The following is a 22,224-nucleotide window of genomic DNA, read 5'->3' as shown; positions in this document are numbered from 1 at the left end:
GACTTGTTAATGATGAAATTTACTGCTATTTGGAAACATAAGCCTTATCACCTTTTTTGAACAGTGGTTTCACAGTTGCATATTTGTGTCTATTAGGGACAGTACCTTCTTTTATGGACTCACTAAACATGTGACAGAGGATTTCAAGAATAAATTTGCAGCAGTGCACCCAAGAAAGGACTCAGGTCATAGAACATAAGAGGTTGCTTCAAGAGAAAAATATTAATGCTTTTAAAAGTAAACTAGCATCTGAGGAATGGCAACTAGTTCTTCAGCAAAAAGGATCTGAATACGAATGGGCCAAATTTTATGATATTATTTTACAATATCTTAATTTTTGCTGCCCAGTGAAAGAAATTAAGATAGTAGTAACTCACAACCAAAATGTAAAAAATACCAGACTGACTCTTCTAGTTTACATGATTAAACTCAGGCAAAATATCGAGAAGCTAAGTGTGCTACATAAGTCAACTAAATTACACATATTTAAGGAAAAGTACAATCAAGCTAAAAAACAATTTCAGGAACAGCTCTCAAATTTAAGAAAACAGATCCTAGATAAGGAAATAGCTCAGTCAACAAATATAGGGAAGACATCATGGAAGATAATAAATAGATATCGCAAAGCCACCCCAAGTCAGATGCACAAATTGACAGAATCCAACATGAAGGAAACCTTATTAATGATCCAGATAAAATCTGCAATATATTTAATGAATACTTTATATCTTCCGCTGTGAATCCAGTTGATAACACAGATCTGACTCAGATGGTAAAGCCTTACCCTAGGCTGGAAACTGCTTCTGAATTTAAGGAAGTGAGTGTGGAGGAAATAAAAAAATAATAAATAACTTGTGGCGCTGATGAAATCGACACCAACACCAATGCATCCATCTTTGAACTAAGGTAAGATTATCTTTGGTCTCTTCCGCCATGTCCAGTTCTTTGTGAGCCTTGCTTGTGTTTGGGTGAATAAATGAACTATTGCGAAATGGGGGTTGTTTGGTGTAACTAACCCAAACATCCCCCTCACTAGTGACCCCAAGTTGTAACGTCTTCCATTTTCGCAATTTTACTGTGTTCACAACCCCTGCATCGATTATTTTCGCATGTATTACATCGACACAGCATTCGGCCCAGCGCCTAATGCCGGATTTTGTGATCGACATGCATAGTGTTGCAGGCAATGTACACCCGCCAGGACTGCAACACGATGCCTCTCACTCGATGATTACGCCGATTTCGCCGGACGTTTACGAGCCTGCAACAATAAGTGCGGCTAGGAGTGTGCATGACTCTGGCTATCAAACGCCTTTGTTCCCACCACATGTGCCCTCCCTCATCGACTGTGCAATTACCTCTTATGGATCTCCGTGGAGCGCGGGACCAATGCCGATTTCTGCAAATGGTTTGTTGGACAACCTACCACCGCCAGGACAATGATTTGCAATGCCGCAATCCGTGCAGTACCACACGGATACCTGCGACATGGCCGGAACTGCTTTTTTCACAGGTGAACCTGCTCAGCATCTGACCACGCCCGCACGTGCCTCGGATAAGCATCAACACATGCCTTCCTGCTTCAATACCTCGGCCTGCAACCGGAACAATAGCTTGTTATCTGTGCCTGATCAACATCTACGTCCTACTGCTATGCCTCAGTGTTATGTGCCACAACATTCACCTTATCTGCACACCGTTTTGAGTGGAGTGACTATGAACAGTGAAGATTCACACATTCTGTCCGATGTTTGACTTCATTTTCCTCACTGTACTTCTGGACAGCCTGCACCTCCACAGCCTCCATGCAACACAGGTGGCTCCGGCTCTGATCGTACATCGAGCTTTCCATGGACTGGCACGCATTTTCAAACTTTGAATTTTTCTCACCTGTCGCCCCCACGCCGGCTCCTGTCGAGCTTCCGGCTACCGTTCTCAGCACATCTCGGTGCCTCATGCATGTCGTTCTTCCGTGACGTGTCAATCCGAACACACCCACAACGTGTTGAGCTTTCGCAACCACAATCGACTCATTACGGCGTCTCACCCACATCGGCCTTCTGTGTCGTGACGGATGATGCTCAACCACAACGTGTCACCTTCACACTGCCTCCTGAACAGCTATCATTACCACATCCCCTGGAGGCACTCTTTCCTGGAATATTACAACAACAACAGCTCGTTTCAGGCAGTGCTCCGACGAACTCAACTCAACCTGTTCTTCCGAACATTCTACAATACTTACCGATGCTGCCGCCGTTTAATCCCGACAGAACTACAACCTGGTTCAAAATTGCGGACTAAGTGTTCGACCATTACAAACTCGACGAGTCAACCAGGTTTCTGTTCCTCATCACCAAACTGCACGACCAGGAGGACTTGATTGCTGACCTGGTCGACGCCCCAGAATCATCTACCCGGTACACTCTAGCAAAAAAGACAGTTCTACGTCAGCTTGCATGCTCAACTGAGGCAGCAATACAGCAAGTGCTCCACGTCGAGCAACTAGGCAAGAGAAACCATCCCAGCTCTGGAGGCGGCTACATGCACTGGTCAGCGCCAATCTACTATCCGACACAGCTCTCCTTGCCATCTGGTCAGATAAACTATCTCCTCACACCCGCTTTGTTCTGGCTCAGAGGTCTCCCGAACCTGTCGAGCAGAGAATGACAATTGCTGACAAGCTATACGATGCATCAGTGCTCTATTTCGCCATCCACTGCCTACCTGACAAGTCTCAGGTTCAGGCTCATCGTCCTGCAGCAGGGGCCACATTGTGCCGAACGTTCCGCTCACTCCGGGAAGCAGTAAACAAGCTACTGGGACGTCATCGGCTCTGCCCACGGTCACGCCCCCTGCTGCAACCGAACCTGCTGTGGGCACCGAACCTCGGCCACCGCCACTGGCAACAAACGTTCCGCAGGAAATGCAACCGCACTACCCGTCCTGTTACTTCCACACACGATTTGGTAAGGCGACACGGAACTGTAGACCACCCTACTACTTCCCAAACGCCGATCGCAAGTAGGTCCGGGTGCCGCCTCCTGCGCACAACATGACAGGCACCCCCCAGTGCTCCATTCTGTCCAAGAACAGCCAGATAATTGCGGACGACTTTACATTAAAGACATTTCGTCGGGATACCTTTTCCTAGTGGACACAGGCGCCGTTGTTTCACTGCTGCCTACGTCCTTAGCGTCGTCGAAGAACCGCCCTCATCGTACTTCACTGCAGGCCGTGAATTCAACTAAACTACAATGGTCCGGTTCAACTTCCAACGTCGTCTCACTCTCCGCAAACTGCCAACTCAAGTGGACTCTTTTACTGTGCGAAATTGATGAACCTACACTAGGCATTGCGACACCACAAACCTTCACCGGACCTAGTGTGTAACTCCGTGTTTCATCACCCGTCCAAGACTCACTTCCCCTGCACTCCCTCGAGCAAACCCCCCCCCCCCCCCCTGTGCCACATTGGTCCGGGCTTGTCTCATACGTACATGCTCGTCTCTGTCAACGACGTTACAAGAAACCACGCACAAGTGCCTTGTCGAGCTTTAAAAAGTTGCTCACTTACGCTATCACTTCGAGCTCTCCCTCCGGCCCCAGATCCAGCTATAGCTCTCCGATGCAGCAAAGGAATTACAGACACTACAGCATGGACAAAGCAAGGTCAGTAAGTGCGCCGAATCTGCTTGCAGTCCCAGCAATCGAGCCTCCATGTGTTTACCTCCCACTACCCCTCGAAACTGTGCTATCGAGACTGCCATAACGTGTACTGACAGCATTTGACACTCGGCTGGACACAAGTACGCATGCGCGGCGAGTGCACTCGCACCAAGCGTTTTGCCCGCGACCGTGCTGCCACAGGTTGGACCCTCGGACAATGGACTCACTAACGGCTCACAAGCTCTACCGAGATCACATGGTGCCAGCAGTATCCAGATGAAAGATTCAGCTGTTACAGTCTCTCTCAACAGACTTAAGCCTGCTCATGTCGAGCCTTCTTCTACCACGCTTCAGGCCACAACCACACCACTGACTGTCGTGGCTCATGACGCTCCCTCCACGCCTAACATACACACTCGATCGAGTGACTTCCGGTTCCAATCGTCGAGCTATCCTCCGACCTCGCCCTCTACTCTGGTCTCACACACTCCATCGAGTGACCACATGCTCCCCATGTCGAGCTTACCTATGATCACGCCCTTGCCGCCGGGCTTCTCCGGTCCCTTAGACCTATCCACCGCCGCTGTGCTCGCCCTGTCAAGGTTTCTCACGCCCCCCCCCCCCCCCCCCCATCTTGAACGTGACCTCGCTCGATGTGTTTGTGCCTATCCCCCCGGACATAATCCAAGACATCTCTATAATACTGTGCGATTATACACTGTTCGTCATGTGTTTCTCTTCATACAGTGCTCATGACACAACCTCCGCCATTCCCTGCCACCTTGTGAAATGTGTTTCCCTCCCGCCCGACATCGACCTGGACATGCTTCGTATGTTTGCCACGCCCACTGGAGACGTCGTCGTCATCGCTCAATTCCACCCGCAAACTGCTGGCCTACCTATCGCCACACGACCAGCACTCCCAGTACAACGCCCGGCTCGCTTCAATGACTTCCAGGTTCGATGGCCGAACCTTCCTTCACGACATGTACCCACACAGCTCCCCGACGACACTGTCGACCGTGGTCCGGCTCCCACTGACCAGTCCTGCTGACACCTTAGTCACCCCCCCCCCCCCCGGCCTCACAAGAGTACTCCGTACTGCGGAGGGGGGGGGGGGGGGCTATGTGGCGTCGATGAAATCGATACCAACATCAATGCATCCATCTCAGAACTAACCTAAGATTATTTTTGGTCTCTTCCACCATGTCCAGTTCTTTGTGAGCCTTGCTTGTGTTTGGGTCAATAAATGAACTACTGCGAAATCGGGGTTGTTTGGTGTAACTAACCCGAACATACCCCTCAAACTTAAAGAATAAGACCTCATCTGGCTGGGATGGACTGAGTAGCATTATAATTAAAAAATTTAATAAGGAATTAGTTGGAATAATTACCCATATGATCAACAGTAGTATCAGGTGGCACACATTTCCAAATACATTGAAGAAAAGTACAGTTAAACCTGTGCGTAGAAAAAGATCGAAAGAAGAGCTATCAAACTTCAGGCCCATATCAGTAATGCCAATTTTTGGTAAAATATTAGAAATTGTTTTTTTGGCACAACTTATTGGTCATGTCACAAAGAATAATTTACTAGCAGAAACAAAGCATGGCTTCAGTAAGCATCACAGTACCATTATGGCAATTACCGAATTTCTCCGCGGGGTGTATGATGCCCTGGATGAGTGAATGCAGACAGCAGTGATATTTCTAGGCCTTAATAAAGCATTTGACTCAGTCAACCATGAGCTACTACTAAACAAACTGGAAACTTACAATATAAATGCCACATTCACACAACTACTGATCACTTATATAACCAATCGTAAGCAGTGTACAAAGCTGAGTTATGAAATTAATGATCAGGTCAAACATTTCCAATCCAGCTGTGAAACAGTAAAACAAGGTGTACCTCACGGCTCTGTATTGGGCTCTTTCCTTTTCCTGGTCTACATTAATGATTTAGGGGCACCTCTGCACTCCCAATTAGTAAGTTATGCAGATTATACCTCACTTTTTTTCTTTTGCAAATAAACTAATGACTTGACATTGGCTGCAACTGATGACTTAAGTGAAATAACTACTTACTTCACGATCAAGGTCTAAAAGTCAATATTAGCAAATCCCAGCTATTACCATTTAAACTTAGTAATTCATACCAAACCTGTATTGATAATATAAGTGGCATCAAAAATGTAGACACTGACAAATGTAAATTTTTGAGGATATACCTAGATGAAAGTCTTAGATGGGTAGACCGTATCGATTTTGTATGCAATAAAATCAGCAGTTCACTGCACGTAATTAGGAAACTATGAAAATTAGTCTCTGAACAAACATTAAAAACTGCTTATTCTGGGACAATATTTGCATATATTAATTATGGAATAGAGGTATGTGGATGTGCTGCTGATAGACACATGAACAGAATCCTAACACTGCAGAAAAAAACAATCAGGACCATGCAACGAGTAGGATATAGAGATTCATGTAGGGTAACCTTTGTACAACATAAATATTTAACAGTATATTCCTTGTATCAGTACAAATTAATAACATTCTTTCTGGACATAAAAATAATGAAAGTAAGTGCCCTCATGTGCACACCCATAACACAAGACAAAAAGATTGCTTCTTCAGAAACAGAACTAAACTAAAGACAACAGATCATAGTCCTTGGATTAATGGCCAGATACGGTTTAACAAACTGCCAAGAGCTATAAGATGCCACAGAGGTAAAGTATTCAAGAGGGAATTAAAATCATTCTTAACTCACAAATATTTGTACTCACTGAATGAATACTGATATTAAAATGTAGCTATTCTTAAGTGTAGGCCTAACTCTTCTATCTGTACTATATTTCATGATACACTTGTAAGAGAATTTGAAAACTGTTTCCCCAAGAAAGTAGTTAAATCTAATTATAAGAAACTATGCAAAAAACCTTGGCTTACTAAAGGAATAAAAATATCTTGTAACCACAAACGGGAACTGTATCTAACAACAAGAAAGAGTAATGACCCAGAAACAGCCAAATATAATAAAAAATACTGTGCTACATTAAGAAGGATATTAAAAAGTCCAGAAGCATGTGCATCGTGTCTGAGAGTAATACCTCTGATAACAAAATCAAAACAATTTGGAATATTATTACAAGGGAGACAGGTGAACCAAGAGTACAGGACAACGGCATTAACATCAAAGCGAATGGAAACTTGACAAACAACAAGCCAGAGGTCAAAAACCTTTTGAATAATCATTTTTTAAATGTTGTAGAGAAAATAGGATCTAAATGTTCATTAGAAGAAGCAAGGCAGTTAATGGTAGAGGCCATGCCCACACAATTTGATACAATTGAAATCCCACCCACCTCTCCTTCTGAAATTAGGAAGATAATAAACTCTCTCAAAAATAAAAGCTCACATGGAATTGACGGCGTTTCCAGCAGGATAATAAAAGGTTGTTCCCAAGAGATAAGTGGGATTCTTAGCCACATATGTAATAGCTCTCTGAAGCAGGGTATTTTCCCAGATAGACTTAAGTATGCCATTGTTAAACCACTGCATAAAAAAGGGGATACGTCTAATGTCAGCAACTACTGCCCAATCTCTCGTCTGACTGCCTTATCCAAAATTCTTGAAAAAGTAATGTATTGTACAGTAGCTTCACACCTTTTCAAAAACAAAGTTTTAACACAATGTCAGTTTGGTTTCCAGAAAGGTTTTTCAATGGAAAATGCTATATACACTTTCACTAACGAAATATTAAATGCTCTGAGTAACTGGAAGTCACCTGTTGGGATTTTTTGTGATCTCTCAAAGGCTTTGATTGCATAAATCATGGAATACTTCTAGATAAGGTCAAGTACTGTGGTATGAATGGGACAGTGCTCAAATGGTTTAAATCATACCTAACTTGAAGAGTGTAGATAGTTGAAATAAGCAGTTCACATAATATGCAAAAAAACTGGTGATTTCTCAAACTGGAGAACAATCAAGAATGGGGTGCTGCAAGATTCAGTCTTGGGTCTTCTGCTGTTCTTAATATATATTAATGACTTGCCATTCTATACTCACGAAGATGCAAAGCTGGTACTTTTTGCCGATGATACAAGTATGGCTATCACACCCAACAGACAAGAATCAACTGGTGAAATTGTAAATGATGTTTTTAAGAAAATCATTAAGCGGTTCTCTGCAAATGGGCTCTCATTAAACTTTGACAAAACACAGTATATACAGTTCCACACAGTAAATGAAATGACACCATTAATAAATATAGACTTTGATCAGAAATCAGTAGCTAAGGCAGAATATTCAAAATTTCTAGGTGTATGCGTTGGTGAGGGGTTGAACTGGAAAAAAACACACTGATGATATGCTGAAACATTTGAGTTCAGCTACTTAGGCTATTAGGGTCATTGCAAATTTTGGCGATATATGTCTCAGTAAATTAGCTTACCATGCCTAGTTTCATTCTCTGCATTTGTATGGCATCATATTCTGGGGTAACTTATCATTCAGTAAAAGAGTGTTCATTGTACAAAAGCATGTAATGAGAATAATTGCTGGAGCTCATTCAAGATCATCCTGCAGACACTTATTTAAAGAGCTAGAGATCTTCACTGTAGCCTCACAATAGATATATTCACTTATGAAATTTGTTATTAACAATCCAAACGAATTCAAAAGTAATAGAAGTGTACATGGCTGCCACTCTAGGAGAAAGGATGATCTTCCCTACTCACGGTTAAATCTAACTTAGGCTCAGAAGGGGGTAAATTATGCTGCCACAAAAGTCTTTGGTCACTTACCTAATAGCATCAAAAGTCTGACAGATAGCCATATAGCATTTAAAAGGAAATTAAAGGAATTTCTTAATGGCAACTCCTGCTACTCATTAGACGAATCTTTGGATATAGTAAGTGGGTAATTTCCCCAACCCCCACAAAAAAGTATAAATAAATAAATAAATAAATATTAAGTGTTGTGTAATATTTTGCGTAATGTAATATCTTGTATAGACATCTTTTATTGACCTGACACATTACACATCATTACAAAGTGTCGTATTCATAATCTATGGAACAAGTACTAATCTAATCTGTATTATTCTGAGGTGATGGTGATATATATTATTTTTACAACAACATGCTATAAATTCAAATACCTATACTATGTAACAACTGTATGTTGCATTATGAAGTACTGTACCATATATTGCCAAGTGCATCACCCGTAAGCGGTTTCTTGTACATGTGAATTGCAAATTCCTACTCTTTGTACAAAAATTGTATAAAAATGCTATGACATTTGCAAAAGTCACCAGTTGGTGACTATATGCAAAAGAAGATAATAAATAAATAAATAAAATAAATAAATGCCGTGTTGCTAGGGCCTCCCATTGGGTAGACCGTTCGACAGGTGCAAGTCTTTCGAGTTGATGCCACTTCGGCGACTTGCGTGTCGATGGGGATGAAATGATGATGATAAGGACAACACAACACCCAGTCCCTGAGTGGAGAAAATCTCCGACCTAGCCAGGAATCGAATTCGGGTTGTTAGGTATGACATTCCATAGTGCTGACCACTCAGCTTCCAGGGGCGGACGATGTTTTGTAAAACATAATATATGGGCACTGTTTATTGAATCAGTGTCATTAATGCACACAAACAACTAGTCCAGTTTGTTCCTTAGACCCATTATACTCGGATGAAAATTACATAGTTTGTCATTTCCTAAATTCTTTGTTCTGATGTCACTGTTTTGTTGTAAATTGAAATTAGAGATTATAGGCAGATTATAGGTAGATTTTTTACGTAAGTTAGTTCTCAAACTGATGCTGGGTACCAAAAATCCTGTATAGTTCTGTGTTTCCTGGTTCTTGTGCTTCTTCTGCTTGCCTCTGTTACTGCTGGTGATCATCAGGTGGAGCAGGATTAGATTAGTACTTGTTCCATAGATCATGAATTCGAGACCTCGTAATGATGTGGAATGTGTCAGGTTAATAAAAGGTGTCTATACCAGATATTACATTTCACAAAATATTACATGACACTTAATATTTATTTATTTATTTTATTTTATTTTATTTATTTATTTATTTATTTATTTATTTATTTATTTATTTATTTATTTATTTGCAGAAGAGGTGAGGGGGGGGGAGGGGAATTACCCATTAACTATATCCAAAAATTCATCTAATGCTAATGAGTAGAAGGAGGGCAGGGCTTTGTACTGCTGTAGATTGTGGAGGGACTAAGACTGATGAAGCATCTTGAGCCACTGCTGGAAAGCCAACAGTAGATGAAATTTGTGCCACTGCTGCTGGTGAATGCAAGGGGACAGCAGTTGTAGGTTTGAGGGCTGCGTTTTGACATTCCACTGTTGCTGCACCTGAAGTTTGTGTTAGTGTTCCTGTTGGGTAATCTGTTGTTTGCACAGGTTGAATTGAATTGAATTTTATTTGATCCTGTAAGATTACATTGCGTACAGTAAATGTACATGTAATATAGGACATGTCAAAGTAGTAACATTCATTATCACTTATTTTTCTACCCCCTTAGCTTACATTTTTACATCATTGATAATGAATAATAATATATACAAATTTAATGGCATAAGTATTCTGCAACACTGTAAAACTCTTTTTCAATGAGATAGTCTTTAAGTTTCTTTGGAAAGTCATTGTCAAGTACACTATCTTGCAGGTTTTTGGGCAGACTTCTTAGTAGTCTGATACCGGAATACTGGGGTCCTTTTTCTAGCATTGCCAGTTGGTGGGGTGTGCTCTGTACTTCATTCTTCCTTCTTGTATTGGGGGTGTGTACACTAGCATTTGTAATCCGGTCCTCACTACCTTTTGTGATGTACATTATTGTTTTGTATATATACAATGATGAAAAAGTTAAGATATGTAACTTCTTGAAACAGTTTCTGCACATTTCAGATGTCTTTCTTCTTACAATCATCCTAATTGCTTTTTTTTTGTTAGTTAGTTAAGTGTTCCGTTGATCAATAGCATGGAAAAACCATAATGATGTGGAACGTATCAAATGCAAACAGAAATGCGCAAAGGAAACAAGGTTTTTTTTCAGTATAGTGTTATACCTAAATATTTCTATTATCTATCCCATTCTCTTAAATGGTGCAAAATGCATATACTATATCTCCAGATTTATTTACTCATATTCAAGAATACATCTATGGTATAGAAGGAGTTGTCAAGGAGGTATGATTTCAATTTGTTTTTGAAGCTGTACTACTGGCCATTAAAATTGCTACACCAAGAAGAAATGCAGATGATAAACTGGTATTCATTGGACGAATATATTTTACTAGAACTGACATGTGATTACATTTTCACACAATTTGGGTGCATAGATCCTGAGAAATCAGTACCCAGAACAACCACCTCTGGCCATAATAACGGGCTTGATACGCCTGGGCATTGAGTCAAACAGAGCTTGGATAGCATGCACAGATACAACTGCCCATGCAGCTTCAACACAATACCACAGTTCATCAAAAGTAGTGACTGGCATATTGTGATGAGCCAGTTGCTCAGCCACCATTGACCAGACGTTTTCAATTGATGAGAGATCTGGAAAATGCACTGGCCAGGGCAGCAGTCGAACATTTTCTGTATCCAGAAAGGCCCGTACAGGACCTGCAACATGCGGTCGTGCATTATCCTGCTGAAATGTAGGGTTTTGCAGGGATCAAATGAAGGGTAGAGCCACGGGTCGTAACACATCTGAAATGTAACATCCAATGTTCAAAGTGCCGTCAATGCGAACAAGAGGTGACCGATAGGTGTAACCAATGGCACCCCATACCATCACGCCAGGTGATACACCAGTATGGTGATGACGAATACATGCTTCCAATGTACGTTCACCGCGATGTCGCCAAACACATATGCGACCATCATGATGCTGTAAACAGAACCTGGATTCATCTGAAAAAATGAGGTTTTGCCATTCATGCACCCAGTTTCGTTGTTGAGTACTCCATTACAGGCGCTCCTGTCTGTGATGCAGTGTCAACGGTAACCACAGCCATGGTCTCCGAGCTGATAGTCCATGCTGCTGCAAACGTCGTCGAACTGTTCGTGCAGATGATTGTTGTCTTGCAAATGTCCCCATCTGTTGACTCAGGGATCGAGACGTGTCTGCACGATCCATTACAGCCATGCACATAAGATGCCTGTCATCTCGACTGCTAGTGATATGAGGCCATTGGGATCCAGCACGGCATTCCGTATTACCCTCCTGAACCCACCGATTCCATATTCTGCTAACAGTCATTGGATCTCGACCAACGCGAGCAGCAATGTCGCAATATGATAAACCGCAATCACGATAGGCTACAATCCAACCTTTACCAAAATCAGAAATGTGATAGTACACATTTCTCCTCCTTACACGAGGCATCACAACCATGTTTCACCAGGCAACACCATTCAACTGCTGTTTGTGTATGAGAAATCGGTTGAAAACTTTCCACATGTCAGCACGTTGTAGGTGTCGCCACTGGAGCCAACCTGGTGTGAATGCTCTGAAAAGCTAATCATTTGCATATCACAGCATCTTCTTCCTGTTGGTTAAATTTCGCATCTGTGGCACGTCATCTTCATGGTGTAGCAATTTTAATGGCCAGTAGTGTATTACTGCTGTCTGTCAGGCATTTTATTTCATCTGGTAATTTATCAAAAAGTTTTATAGAAGCATATTTTACACCTTTTTGATATGTGAACACTCGTTTTGTCTCTTGTTTGTTTGAGTTTCCCCACACAGTCCCTCCATACTGTAAGTATGGTTCGAAAAGTCCATGATGCACTTCACACACAAGGTTCTTGTCTGAATACTGTGATAGCTGCATCACTAAGAATATGACAGAGCTCAGTTTCTTTAGACATTATTAATATGTTTTTTCCATTTCAGTTCATTATCCACAAGAATACCTAAGAATCTAGCAGATTCTGCTTCCTCCAGCCTTGTTCCATCAACCTCTAAATCCATGTCTCCTTGTTTTTAAACACTGTATACATAGTCTTTTTTAGATTTATAACCAGGTATGGTTGGATCTTCTATACTTGTCACTGCTGGCAGTGTAAGTGGGATACTGGTTATTTTATTTGTTGATAGAACAGCTTTATCTTTACCCCTGCTATTTCAGCGCAGACCATGTTTTGTAAAATGCTTTCTCACAGAGTTGTCAACTGGTATGAAAGTTGCATTGGTAAATGATTACAAATTTTGCATAATTGCATATTGTGTTCATGATTCCAATAGTAACACACAATTTTTCTATGAAATCATGCCTCCCTGGAATAGCAACAACAAAAAAGGTAATCTGTGGGTTGTTCCAAAGTTTGTATCGTCTCTCTCCACTCACCACATTCATGTGCTTTCCACATAGCATTTTCAGTTGGTTCCCACCACACAATCAGATGATAAACTGTTGTTGTTGGTATTTATGGGAGCTTCATTGACATTATATGTGTGACTTTCTTGTGTGCTACCCATTCTAGGGAACTGTGGACAGTTGTTGTTTTACTAACTGCCTGCTTCTGGGTTGTCAGCAGTCATAGCATGTCTCTTTCATTCAAATTCTTTATTAATGCATTTCTGTGGAAGACTATGCTTTGTGTGACTTACACATTACTTACTTCTTGCTGCCAGATCAGTGTGACAATATTCTCATATGTGTGTGCATAACTCTTGCTGCATGCAGTGCAATGAGTACATGTCATATTATTTGAGTAGTTTGCCTTGTTTCTGTCTAGTGGATGATGAAAATTATTTCATTTTATTGTTGGTGTTACAGTATTTAGTTAAGTTCGATACTTGTGTAGTTAACTGAGAAAAGTCAGAGTTATTGTGATCGTTTCTCAGCTTTGGTTATTGATAATAACTTGAGACCAGTGCCTATGAGTTTAATTTGTACACCACAGCACTGAAGATGATCACTATGTGATTGAAAATCGATTTTGCTATCAATAAACCATCAATATTATGGCCAACACTGACCTTACTTTTAATTTAAAGTCAGATTATATTCCTTTCACTTGAAAATGGTTGGGAACTGTTTAATGTGAATGAAGACGTGACTCTATTTTTACATTTTCTGCATTTTTGCCGAATGAATAAATAAGGATACAATTGTGATTGTAGCCACTAACCCTCACAGCTAATCCAACACTGAAACTGTCACTAACTCAGCTTTTACAATTATGAGGTCAACAGACCCAGCAGTTGCTCCAAGGTGTTACTCAAGTGATTCAACTACAATTTACGGTAGCAGCATCACAACAAGCAGTGTCCATGTCAGCACCCACATTCAGAGGATCTGATGGCCAGTGGGGCAGCTGGGCTGAGTACGGTACAGAAATGGAGGCACACTAAGCTGCAGCACCACTAACTCTAACCCCCCCCCCCCCCCCAGCACAATTGGCTCCAGCTCCAGAACCACTGGCTCAAATGCTGCCAGCATCTCCTCCATCAGTCCTCATACCATAGGCCAATGCAAAGCCCCTCTCCATTGGACCCTCTTCCTTGCTTGCTGTGCTTTTGACATCCATTTATTCCATGAATACACCCTCTCCATACAGTGGCGGCATTGCCCCACTCTCTTCTGACTCTGCTGATCACATCTTGTTACCTGCTGACAGGTTGCCTTCAGTTACACCTTCCTTTCTGCCTGTTTCTGATGCTCAGCCCACATCCCCAGCACCTTGTTTCCTCTCCTAGGCCTCTTCATTTTCAAGTGTGGATAATATTCCTGCTTTCTTCTCCAACAGGTGACTTCACAGCATGTGTCATGCCTTCTGCAGGATCCCACCCTGTGCTGCCCCATACTGGTTGCTACTCCTAGACGTCAGGGCCATGGATGTCTCCTGCAACTTCAAGGGCCTTTCACTCCACCCAGAGTGCCTGCCTTTTCACATGTGGACATGCCCCATGAAAATCCTACCAGTCTTCCCCAGAACTCCTGTTCTCCAGTCTTCAAAATTTTGCTGCAAAGACTGTCTACAGCATTTCACACCCCATTCATTTGCCCTTCCTCAATAATGATTCTGCATATTTCTTCTTTCCAGGTTGAGTCCCCCCCAACCTCAGATGAGTGGCCCTCCCTTTCTTCATGACCACCTTCACATCACAGACCTTCAGCCTCGCTTTCAACACCAAGTCTCAATTGCCACTGTCACCCATTTCTGGATCCACTGTGCTGCTCCAGAATGCCTCCTCTCTATGGGAAGTGTTTCTGCTCCACAATGGTCCCTCCATCTCCCCCTTGAGGAAGAAGGGGTGCAGTATCCTTTGCTGCCAGTTATGTCACAGCCATTGACCACAGTCAAAAGAGGAATGTATCTTTGGCTGTCACTTATGTTACAGCTGCTGACCACATAGTTAGATAGCCCTTCCATCTCTTTAGGAAAGAGGGATGCTCTACACTTAGTGGCCTATGATACAGCCACCAGCCATGCAGTGGTGTAACATGGGTCATTGGTGTACCATGGGTTGCCACCCTCCAGTATGTCAGCAATGTAACTGTGGAAGATCACACCTCCAGCAGCATCACAGCACCTGGCAGTGCTACACTCACCAAATGTAGTGCTGCTATTGTCAGTACCATCTTGCTTTCACACATCATGTAACACCATTGTGTTTTCCCACTGTCCTTCCACCAGATGGCTTTATAGGACACTGCCTGGCCACTCGTCAGGAAGTTGGCATTGGCAGTTCACACTTCACACCGTGCCAAGTGGTCCTTTAATCAGAGTGCCATTTGCCAAGTGTGCAGTACACTCCAGGCTTTACATCAGCCACACCCTTGGCCCACCTACTGGAGATCACTGCCTCACATACTGCATCTAAACTGATGAGTCATCGCAAGTGGTTCAGTCATGAACTACGTCCACATATGCAATTTTTCCAGCAATGTAAGAGATATTTTTTTAGGGCAGATCAATGCAACGTGGCTGACTATGGCTAGCATAAATTACATGGCTCTTTCCTTCTAAGAAACTAGTACTGTATTTGATCAGAAGATTAATAACGTTCCATTATCCTTTGGCTACCTGGGGATGTCTATTTATCAGTAGCGTACATAAACCATACAAGACACTTCAGTTTCAGTGGTGTTGGCTAACATGCCTAGTGAATATGGAAACACAATTTATCATTCTAACGTGCACTGACTTAGCTGAGGATAAGTTCTATAAATATTTTTCAGCATACTGGTACATTTGGAAACAAACAATTTTTTCCCAAAGAAAGACAGGCCCAATGATGAACTTTCCAATTTAAGATGAGTATGTGACCTTACTTGTCACTAGAATGACTTTAATTTAGAACTACAAGGAGATGGAAAATCTGTTAAATCTACTCAGATGTAAAAGCATTTGACAACAAAATCAAAAATTTAATGGCCATCTCAAGAACAAAAATTTAGGGTACCTTCTGTCTTGTTTGATTCTTTCTGCAGAACTTAATGATTAAAAAAGTAGTTTTTCTGGTAAGAAATGTGTTCAGGCAATATAAGTAATTGAAGTGGATGTCCTGAAAGTTCCAGAAAATTTATACAGATGGAGGTAATGGAGCTACAAAGACTTATTTAATAAAAATATTACAATTTTAGCTTATGCAAGTCTTTCAAAGCCCTTTCTCAAACTAAAAACGTTTGCACCAAGCACACTCCACTGTCTTTGGCAGCATTTCGGTGTGCAAGAAAATTTTTTCTCAAAGAAAAGAATTACATTCAAATTGCTAGCAAGACTTCAGATAAGAATTTGCATCAATTTTTTAAAATTAGTGTAGCCAACGTTAAAGCTGATATTGTCGAAAGGTATCCAAGATACCAGCCCCAACAACTCACTGACAACACTTGCCAGATTATCTGTTCTTTTTCTGTTATATGTCACCAACACGAATATTTCAATCTGCAGTAGGGTATGTGATGTTTTGAAACTTCCTGACAAATTAAAATTGTGTAGCAGGCCTGCTTTTAAAATCACAAACTTGTCTTTTACAGCCAGTGCTCTTACCAACTGAGCCACCCAGGCATGACACATGAACTCCTTTACAGCTTCACTTCTGGCAGTATATCTCTTCTTTCTTCCAGCAAAATATGCAGGTGAGCTTAGGCAAAGTTTGGAAACTAGGAGAGTATAGCTGGCAAAATGGAAGCTGTGAGAGCAGATCATGAGACATGCCCAGATAGCTCAGATGGTAAAAGAGCATTGCAAGCAAAAGCCAAGGTTCTCTTTTATAGTCCTGACCCACTATAACATTCTCACCTGGCAGGAAATTGTATATCCTGGCTGTACAACTGAGGTCTTTTATTGTTTAAATAGATACAGCAGTCTATGTTTCTACATCTACATCCACGCTCCACAAGTCACCTTGCATCATGTGGCAGGTTGTACTCTGTGTACCACTGTTACTTCCCCCTTTCCTTTTCGAGTCACAAATGATTTACTGGAAGAATAATGACTGCTAAGACTCTGTGTGGTCTCGAATCTCTCTAATTTTATCTTTGTGGTCTTTTTGTGAGATACATGTAGGATGAAGCACTATATTTGCTGACTATTCTAGGAATGTATACTCTTAGAATTTTAACAGTAGGCCACAGAATGATGAAAAATGTCTCTCTCACACCGAATGCAACTGGAGTTGGTTGATCATCTCTGTGACATTATCATTCTTAATAAGTGAACCTTTAATGAAATGTGTTCCTCTTCTTTGGAACTTCTCTGTTTTATCTGTCAATCCTATTTGGTTTGGATCCCATACTGATGAGCAACATTCAAGTACTGGTCAAAAGAAAGTTTTGTAGGCTACCTCCTTTGTGGGGAGACTACATTTTCTGGGGATCCTTCAAATTAATCTCATTTTGGCATCTACCTTCCCAATGATTACTTTTACATGGTTGTTCCACTTTAAATAACTCCATACATAAACTTCTAGTCGTTTTATGGAAGTAGCCACTTCCACTGACTGTTTTGCAATACTGCAATAATACAATAATGGGTCTTCCTGTCTATGTACGTACAATATGTTACATTTGTTCATGTTAACTGCCCATTACCAAACCTGCACCAAACACTGATCCTCTGCAGGTCTTCCTGCATTTTGCTACAATTTTCTAATGTTGCCACTTCTCTGTATTTAACAGCATCATCCACAAAATGCCTTATGGAACTTCTGATGTTGTCTACTGTGTCATTTATAAATATTGTAAAAGGTCCCCTTGAGGTATACTCAAGGTCACTTTTATATCTGAAGACATTTCCCCATTGATATGAGTTGCTGTGTTCTGTTTACTGCAGACTTTTTGGTCAATTCACACAGTTGGTCAGATATTCTGTACGCTCATATATTGTTCATTAGGTTACAGTGCAAAACTGTATTAGATGCATAACAGAAGTCAAGGAACACAGCAGCTACATGGGCATCAGCATCTACTGCCTTCTGGGTCTCATGGATGAAGAGAGCAAGCTGGGTTTCATATGACTGTTGTTTCTGGAACACACATTGGTTCCCATACAGAAGATTTTTGGTCTCCAGAAATGACGTAATACATGGGGATAACACATGTTCCAAATTTCTGCAACTGACTGACGCCAGAGATACAGGCCTATAGCTTTATGCATCTGTTTGACAACCCTTCATGGAAACAGGAATTACCTGTGCTCTTTTCTGATCATCAGGAACACTTTGCCCCTCCAAAGACCTGAGGTGGATGCTCGGGTCAGTTACACCAAACAACACCTTATTATCAGGAGTTCATTTATTCACCTCTTTACACAAGCAAGGCTTACAAAGAACTGGATGGTGGACCTGCACGAAGATAATGTTTAGCTTAGTTCAAAGATGATACCCAGATCGATACTGGTGTCGACCTCATTGGCACCAAATAGCGCCCCCCCCCCCCCCCCCAAACCCGCAGTTTGGAGTACTCTTGAGAGGCCGGGGGGGAGTAACTATGGCATCGACAGGGGTGGTCTGCGGGAGCCGAACCACGGTCAGCTCGACAGTGCCATCGAGTAGCTGTGTGGGTACATGTCGTGAAGGAAGGTCCGACTACCGAACCTGGAAGTCGTTGAAGCGCACTGGACATCGTACTGGGCATGCGGTGACAGGTAGGCCGGCGGTTTGCGGGAGGAATGGAGCGATGGTAATGATGTCTCCAGTGGGTGTGGCAAACACATGAAGCATGTCCAGGTCGACGTCAGGCGGGAGGGAAACACATTTCACCAGGTGGCAGGGAATGGTGGAGGTTGTGTCATGAGCACCGGATGAAGGGAAACACACAACGAACAGTGTATCATCACATAGTATTATAGAGATGTCGTGGATTATGTCAGGGGGAATAGGCATAAACACCTCGACCGAGGGCACGTTCAAGATGGGGGGGGGGGGGGGGGGGAGCGTGGGAAACATCGACAAGGCGAGGCAGGCGAAGGGGGAGAGGTCAAATGGACCGGCGAAGGGCCCGGCGGCGAGCGCATGATCGTAGGTAAGCTCGACGTGGGGAGCATGTGGTCACTCGATGGAGTGCGTGAGACTGAAGTAGGGAGTGAGGTTGGAGGAGAGCTTGATGAATGGAGCTAGAGGTCACTTGACTGGGTGTGTTAGTCCAACCTGGAGGGAGTGGTCGGAGAGTCGTGAGCCACGACAGTGAGTAGCGTGGTCGTGGCCGGAAGAGGGGTAGAAGAAGTCTCGACATGAGTAGGCTTACGTCTGTTGATAGAGACTGTGACAGCTGAATCTTTTATCTGGATGTCATAGGTGTTGGCTGAGCGCCAGAGAACTCGGTACGGGCTGGTATATGGAGGTCGGATGGGAGCACGGACAGTGTCATCTCGGAGCATGACATACTCACGATTGTCCAGAGATTTTGGGACGTGAACCTTCGGGCGGGAGTGGCTGGCAGGCAGAGGGATATGGAGGGTGATGAAGTGGCGTCTGACGTGGCCCACAAAGGAAGGTAAGTCAGACTGAGGGAGAGAAGCGGAAGGGCTCACGAGTTCGCCAGGGAGAACAATGTTCTGGCCGTAGACGAACTTGGCTATTGTGCCCTTGAGGTCTTCCTTATAGATCACACGAATGCTGAGTAACACAAGGGGAAGGGCCTCTGTCCATAGAGTGTCGTGGCATCGAAGAGCCGCCTTGAAAGTGCGGTGCCAACGCTCAAGTAGCCCGTTACTTTACAGGTGATATGCTGTGGTATGGATGTGCCGGATGCCGCATATGTTACAAATCTCGTTGAACAGGGCTGACTGAAATTGTCTGCCCTGGTCAGTCGTGATGATAGCTGGACATCCAAAATGCAATACCCATGACTCGACGAAAGCTCGAGCAACAGTTCCTGCCGTAATATTGGGGAGGGGGACAGCCTCGACCCAGCGAGTTGTTCCGTCGATAGACGAGAGGACATATCGAAAGCCGTTAGAGGCGGCGGGGGGGGGGGGGGCGAGGGGGCGGGGGGTAGCCCGACAATGTGAATATAAATATGCTGGAAACGCCCAGGAGGGATGTGACGTGTGCTTGTGTACTTTGCAGCATTGTCACACAACGCAGGAGCGTGCCCATTGCTGGCAGTCCTTGTTGACATTTTTACACACAAAGCATTCCACAACGAGGTGGGCAGACACCCGAACACCGGGGTGGGCTATATTATGCAGTGCGTTGAAAACAGCTCGACAGAGCGTGGTTGGGATGAGGGAGCATAACGTCCCTGTACCGTTGTCGCAACAGATCTCATCAGAAATGCCATGCATGGTGGTGCGGACGAAGTGTAGTGAAGAGGTAGAGTCCGAAATCAGGTCTTCTGTGTCCTCGTTGGCGGGTTGGAGATTACACAGTTTAGAGAGGTCTAGCAGCGAATAAATGGCATCAACTCGTGAAAGGAAATCAGCAACTATATTGTCAGCACCCTTCATGTGTCTGACATCCATGGTGAACTGAGATATGAAGTCCATGTATCTGAAGCGGCGAGGAGGAGGTGGGTCAGCTGCCGGGTTTGTAATGGCTGCAGCCAGGGGTTTGTGGACCGTTAAAACATAGAAAGGGTGTCCCTCAACGTCAGTCTTAAAATGCTTGATCGCTTCATAAACCGCGAGCTACTCCCTGTCAAATGCGGAATATTTCCGTTGTGTGTTGCTGTTCTTGTGCAAGAAGAACTGCAGAGGCAAAGTATGGCCATTGATTGTCTGGCTAAGGACAGCGCCGATGGCAGTATCGCTCGCATCTGTGGTGATGAAAAGCTGCACATTTGGATGAGGATGCGCGATGGGACAGACATCGGCAAGAAGATTTTTGAGGGCAGTGAAAGAGTCAGTCATAGCATGGTCGCGGACAAAGTGCTAGGCGCAAGTGCACTGTTTGTGTTGTCAGTGGCGGTCGCACGACAGCACGCAGGAGCCGAAGTTGCTTAGTTTGAGGTGCTGTGCGCGAGGGCAGGGGTAGGAACTGTCAGTTCAGGAACACGTGATGCTCGTCGCACATGTGCACTTGTGTTCGGCCGAGTGTCAAACGCTGCCGTGTTAGGGGGGTGTGGTCCTGTGGCACTGTCAGTACACGCTATGGGAGACTTGACAGCACAGTTTCGAGGGGTAGCGGGAGGTAAGCACAAAGAGGGTCGATTGCTCGGACTACAAGCAGATTCAGCGCACTTACTGACCTTGCTTTGTCCTTACTGCAGTGTCTGTAATTCCTTTGCTGCATCGGAGAGCTGGAGCTGAGTTACATGGAGCCGGAGGGAGAGGTCGAAGTTTTCCTTGCGTAGGTGAGCGACGTTTTCAAGCTCGACAAGGCACTTGTGCATTGCTTCTTGTAATGTCGTCAACAGAGGCGAGCATGTACGGATGAGATGAGCCTGGACCAACGTGTCACAGGGGGAGTTTGCATGATGGAGCACAGGGGAAGTGAGTTTTGGATGGTTGATGAAACACAGTGTTTCGCAATAGGTCCGGTGAAAGTTTGTGGTGTCGCAAGAGGTCAATGCCTAGTATAAGTTCCTCAATATTGCACACTAAAAAAGTCCACTCGAGTTTGCAGTTTGCAAAGAGTGAGAAAACGTGGGAGATTGAACCTGGGCATCGTAGTTTAGTTGAATTCACGGCTTGCAGTGAATTATGATGAAGGACGTGTGCAGCAGCGAAACATCGGCGCCTGTGTCCACTAGGAACAAGTATCCCAATGAAATGTCTTTAATATAAAGTTGTCCGTAATTATCCGAATGTTCCTGGACAGAATGGAGCACTGGGGGGTGCCTGTCATGTTTTGCACAGGAGGTGGCACCCAGACCTACCTGCGATTGGTGTTTGGGAAGCAGCAGGGTGGTCTACAGTTCCGTGCCGCCTCACCAAACCGTGTGTGGAAGTAACAGTATGGGTAGTGTGGTAGCATTTCCAGCAGGAAAGTTCGTTGCCAGAGGCGGTGGCTGAGATTCAGTGGCTGCAGCAGGTTCGGTTGCAGGAGGGGGCGTGACCGTGGGCAGAGCCGGTGACGTCCCAGTAGCTTGTTTACAGTGTCCCGGAGGGAG

This window comes from Schistocerca americana, chromosome X, assembly GCF_021461395.2.
Source record: "Schistocerca americana isolate TAMUIC-IGC-003095 chromosome X, iqSchAmer2.1, whole genome shotgun sequence".
Lineage (NCBI taxonomy): Eukaryota > Metazoa > Arthropoda > Insecta > Orthoptera > Acrididae > Schistocerca > Schistocerca americana.
Note: the sequence above shows the minus strand (reverse complement) of the source record.